Source organism: Physeter macrocephalus, chromosome 11 (assembly GCF_002837175.3).
Source record: "Physeter macrocephalus isolate SW-GA chromosome 11, ASM283717v5, whole genome shotgun sequence".
In the NCBI taxonomy this organism is placed as follows: Eukaryota; Metazoa; Chordata; class Mammalia; order Artiodactyla; family Physeteridae; genus Physeter; species Physeter macrocephalus.
The window spans coordinates 18,019,227-18,024,749 of NC_041224.1; the positions used below are offsets into that span (position 1 = coordinate 18,019,227).

Here is a 5,523-nt window from a genome sequence, read left to right on the forward strand (position 1 = left end):
CGGGGGACGCGGGTTCGTGCCCCGGTCCGGGAAGATCCCACATGCCGCGGAGCGGCTGGGCCCGTGAGCCATGGCCGCTGAGCCTGCGCTCCGCGACAGGAGAGGCCACAACAGTGAGAGGCCCGCGTACCGCAAAAAAAAAAGAAAAAAAAAAAAAAAGCACAACAGAATCAACAGGTATTAAAAGCATTACATAGTGCAAACACCAAAAAGATACAGAGCTATTAACTTGGCGGTGCTTTTAAAAGATTAGGCAGGAACTCATGAAAATATCTCCTTTGCTAAGGGTCTCCTTTAATTTCATCATAATTGGCTTTGATTTCTCATCTCTTTTCTTCTCACATAACGAGGGCCAAACATGCCCTCCTTCCTGGGGAGCTCTTGGTTTGTGAAGATGGAACTTGTCGAAAGGTATTTAAATGAAACACGAGTCACGTCTCTCCATCCTTCAGTGGCCACATCGGGCTTCACTCCCTTCCAGAAGCCCTTCCGCACACCTGTCACAGGTCCCTGCCCTGAGTTCCTGGGACACTTCCTGTCTGGACTCCGGCTTTCCTTCTCTGCTGCTTTGGCCTTCACGCTGTGTACGTGCTGCCCCATCAACTGCAGTGGGAAGCTCTTTGTGGTCAGGGCTGAGTGTTGTGTACTGACTTTCCATTTCTGAGTGATTGTCTTAGAATTAATTCCATTGCTCTCTCCGTGACACTTGGTGTCATCTTTCTGGCACACCTGACTAGCAGAAACCTCAGGCCCGAAGGAGCCCAGTCATCCTCCGTCAACGGCTTCTTCCTGCAGCCCGGCTCTGGGGAATATGCCTCTCCACGGGTGCTCCGGGCGCCCGTGCACCGACCACCAGCGCGACGGACTCGCAGCTCTGCCCCGAAGCCCAGCCACGCTTCTCTCTTCGCACTTGTTCTCCGCACCCTGCAGTCCCCTTGTCAGGTTCTCGCTGTTCTAACGCCACGCTGCACAGCGCCTGTCCCCTCTCCCTCTTCCTGATGGAGGGACTGCCTCCCCGAAGCCACCCCCTTCAGGCAAGCTGGGAGCCCGGAGCCCACTCCTCCCCAGGAAGGAATTTCCCGTCTTTAGACTCAGCCCCTCCCTCCACCCTCAGCCCTCCGCGTCTCTCTGCTCCCAGACTTCTGAAAGCCCAGCCAGAGCCGGGCCTGCCTTCTCCCCGCGCCCGCCTGCTCTCCTCGGCGTTCCCCAGCCTGGTTCCCTTTGCTGTCCTCCCTCAGAGCCCCCAGCCCGAGGGCCGCAGACGCCTCCAGCTGCCGTGTTACGGTCACCGTCCCGCTCCGCTTCTCGGAGGCATTCACCGCTGTCCGTCCCCTTCTCTTCTCGGCTCACTCGCTCTCCCGCCCGCGCGCTGAGCCTGCTTTCGTCCCCTCCCGTGCCGGCAGCTCTTCCTGTTCGCCTTCGCAGCCTCCTCCTCCTCCTCCTCTTCCAGGCTGTGAACCTTGATGTTCTTCGGCGCTGCTCCTCGGCCCTGCTGCCCTCTCATCCTGTCCACCCTCCGGGCCGCCTTCGCCGCCCCCGTGGATAACCTGTGTCTCACACACAATGTGCCTGTTCTCCTCCCTCCCACCGGGCATGTCAGAGCCACAGGTCCACCTGCCCGACTGACACACTTAAGGTGTCTCAAGAGCCCATCAAACTTCACAAGTTCAAAACTGGACTCTTCCCTTGAAGTGCGCTCTCTCGCCAGATGCTCTACGCTGTCCTGTCCCACAAGCCCGTGTTTGTTTATACCCGTGCTGTATCGCCAGAACCTGCTCCCTTCCGCTCCGCCCCGTCCGCCCTCTCTCGGAGCGCTCCTGTGGCCTTCGAGGCAGTTCAGCGCCATCCTGTCTCGTGCGCCTGGATTCCTGCACTCCTAACACATTAAGCTGCCGTCTCTCCAGTTAACTGCACCCCCCGCCCCCACACACACCCCGCCCCGCAACCCCGCCGCAGGGCCTTGCACCTGCGACCCTGCTTCCTGGAACCCCTGTCCCCTGCCCCCTCCTGCTCCAGGCCGGCCCCTCCTTCACCTCCATCCCCGCCCTGGGCCACGCCTCCGTCCTGCTTGCTCATAGCCTGATGACCTCCTTCCTCCCGACACTTGTCACTGTTGGAACTTTACATTTGTGCACTTCTTCAGTTAACATGTGGGCCCTCTGGCCTGTGGACTGGGTGAACACTGGTCTCTGCACGGCGCCCGGCAGAGCGGATGCTCTCATAACAAGGATGGGTATGGAACCATATCGATGAGGGAAATTCACAGATCACACATTCCATTTGGGCCGGAAGGTTTTCATGTTTTTAGAACAAAACATTTTTCAGAGCAGGATCTCCAAAGTTCCTCTTTCCCTGCTGGCTTTCTAAGGAAGATACTGTTACCAACACAGATCTCAGCAGCACAAGAGTGGAATGGATGGATTTCCATGTTCCTGCTCCCAGATGGGGTTTGCTTTCTCAGAAATCACTGGAAGCAGAGATGTGACAGGAATCACTTATTATGCTCTCTCCAACTTTCTTCTGTATAATTGGGTGAAAGCAACGTGAAGTTGGCTGCTCCCTCTCTTTTCCTTGTCACCCTGTAAATTTCCTGTTTTTATTTATTCTTTTCTATTTCCATAGATATTGAGAAATGGGTTTAACTGCCATCCAGCTTCATTCTAACTGCTTGTCACAAGTCTTGGTTTTCAGTTCTTATTCTCTCTCTCTCTCTTTTAATTTTTTCCAAACTTTGATATTCCAGTGCTAGCATAAAGAGATACAGATTTTAATTTTTTACAAATATACTCTGAGAATTATTTAATATTATAAGATACTTGAGTAAACTGAATGGGAGAGATTATATGATTTTAAATCAGTCTAGTGGAAGTTTCATACATTTTTATGGGCCATAACACAAAGGAGATTTTAATAATATAGTATAGAATGGGCTAAAAGTGATGTCTGATTAAGTTATTGCCATAATTCGATAGGAACAGAATTGTAATTTGGCTTTGCACAAATGCAGTTGATATAGCGTTATCCCAAGAAAACTATTTGCTTGGGAAGGTTATAGAGATCGTCAGTTTATACGGGCTGAGGATGAACTGGTGGTTGTAATGAAGGTCGTTTGAGATGAATATAAAGTGGTTATATGTTAATATCTAGTACAGTGCATTTAGGGGATTATTCTGATTATCTTATTCTATAATTAGATTATGTCATTTGCTGTTTTAAACATCTGCTGCCGTTTATAGCTGTGGTCCCGAAACGGTGCCCTGGGGCACTGCAGCAAATTCACAAGGAGTACCGAGGGAGATTTTAAAATTTCAAGGGAAACATGGCGCTCTCTACATCTGTGAGACACCATGCAAACTGCTAGTTTGAGGGAGTTCACAATTTCTACTTTGTACTACTTCCTGTAGCACAGTGATAATCTTTGGGAAGCTGGAATCCCAACAGTTATGTGAAAAAAAAGCAAGTTCCACAAGAAAGTCAACGTGGATCCAGAAATGAGGGTGGTGGTATCCAGTCTGAAAATTTGTGCAGTGCTCAGCAAAATATATTTCTATACTAATTATTATAGGTAGTAAGTATTGTATGAATATAGTAACGTAATATATATTTTATAATTGTAGCTGATAGTTTGCATATATGTTTTTCTGTCATAGGGTTTTTAAAGAAGTATTAAATTTTTAGACCAGTCAATTCTTTAACATGATTCAAAAATCAAAAAGCATAAAGAGAAACACGGTGAGAAGTCTCCCCCATCTTGGTCGATGGCAGCTCCATCTTCTAATTGTTCAGACCAAAGCCTGTGAGTGGGCCTGAGCTTCTGTCTTTCTGACACCCCGGCTCAGAGCTCCAGGAAATCATGTCTCTACTTTCCGAAAATATCCGCAATCTGGCTCCCCATCTCTAACTGCACTGCTGTCGTCCCGGTCAAAACAGGGTATCACGAGACTTTCCCGGCGGTCCAGCGGTTAAGACTCCGCGCTTCCACTGCAGGGGGCGCGGATTCAATCCCTGGTGGGGGAACTAAGATCCCACAGGCCACGAGGCGCAGCCAAAAAAACACCCCCCCCCAAAAAAAACAAACAGGCTGTTACTACACTTGCGTGTAACTGGTCTCCCTATTTCTATGCTTGTGCCCACCACCTTGTCATCTTTCTAAGCCCTAAGCTCACTGATATCATCTCTTTATCACCCAGAAGCTGCAAGAGCTCCCTTATCTCTCAGAGTAAAAGTGAGTCTTTCTAGTGACCCGGAAGGCCCTATAGGAACCCCTTGCCTTTACCGCTGATCTCAGCTCTTACTGTTTCTCCCCTCACATAATCTGCTCCGGCCACACTGGTCTCCTTGTCCCAAGCATACCAGGCATGGCATGCCCCTACCCCAGGGCCTTTGCACTGCAATGTTAAATCTCATCTCCTCCAAACTCTGGCTTACTTGAATCCACCCTGTTTTAAATACTTCAGTGACCCTCACCTGTGCACTGATGGGTGTTCCCTAGCTCTTTTGTCCTGCTCTTTTTCCTTTTCCTATAGCCTTTTAACATAGTAGATAATTGACTTCTAACACCGTAATTTACTAAGTTTATTGTTTTATCTTCTGGCTCTTCCCGTTAAAACAGAAGCTCCAGAGGGCAGGCATCTTAATCTGTTTTGTTCCACAATGTATCCCAAGCATCTGGAAGAATACTTGGCCATAATATAATAGGTATACAACATATTGACTTCAATATGTTGTTTAAAAATCTGTATCTTTCTTAATTTTGTGTCTGTTTAAACTGTCAATAAAAGCACATTCAAATGTTCCTCTATAATGATGGATCGCCCGTTTTCCCTGAGGTCCTAACAATTTTTGCTCTATACTTTCAGGCTAATTAGGTGCATAAAATATGAATCCTATCTTCCTGGCTAATTGAACCTTTTATCATTGTGCACAGACCTTCTTTACCCTTAGTAATGCTTTTATCTTAAAGTTATTAGTTTTTTTGATACTAATAAAAGTAGGCTAGCTTTTCAGTAATTTTTAGTACTATTTAATATATTTTTTCTGTCACTTAGCTTTTGATGTATTTGAGTTCTTATGTTTTAGGTGTGTCTCATGCACATAGCTTATAGTTTTCAATTCATTATGACAGTCTTTATGTTTAACTGCTAGCCTATTTATGCCTATTGTGATTATGTATAGATCCAGATTTATTTATATCACTTTCTATTTGTCCCACTTTTGTTGTGCAAATTTTTTTTCTCTTGCTTGCATTTATTTTTTTATTTTTAAAATTTATTTTTTGTGTGTTATTTTTGGCTGTGTTGGGTCTTCGTTGCTGTGTGCAGGCTTTCTCTAGTTGCGGCGAGTGGGGGCTACTCTCTGTTGCAGTGCGCGGGCTTCTCACTGCAGCGGCTTCTCTTGTTGTGGAGCACGGGCTCTAGGTGCGCAGGCTTTAGTAGTTGTGGCACATGGACCCAGTAGTTGTGGCACATGGGCTTAGTTGCTCTGCGGCATGTGGGATCTTCCCAGACCAGGGATTGAACCCCT

The 5,523-nt window shown here is 47.7% G+C and overlaps 1 protein-coding gene across 1 annotated transcript in view; it reads left to right on the plus strand.

Moving 5' to 3' along the window:
- PIP4K2A (phosphatidylinositol-5-phosphate 4-kinase type 2 alpha) overlaps window positions 1-5,523 on the plus strand; it is a 185,325-nt gene that overhangs the window by 94,964 nt on the left and 84,838 nt on the right. The gene's annotated exons all lie outside the window — the stretch shown is intronic.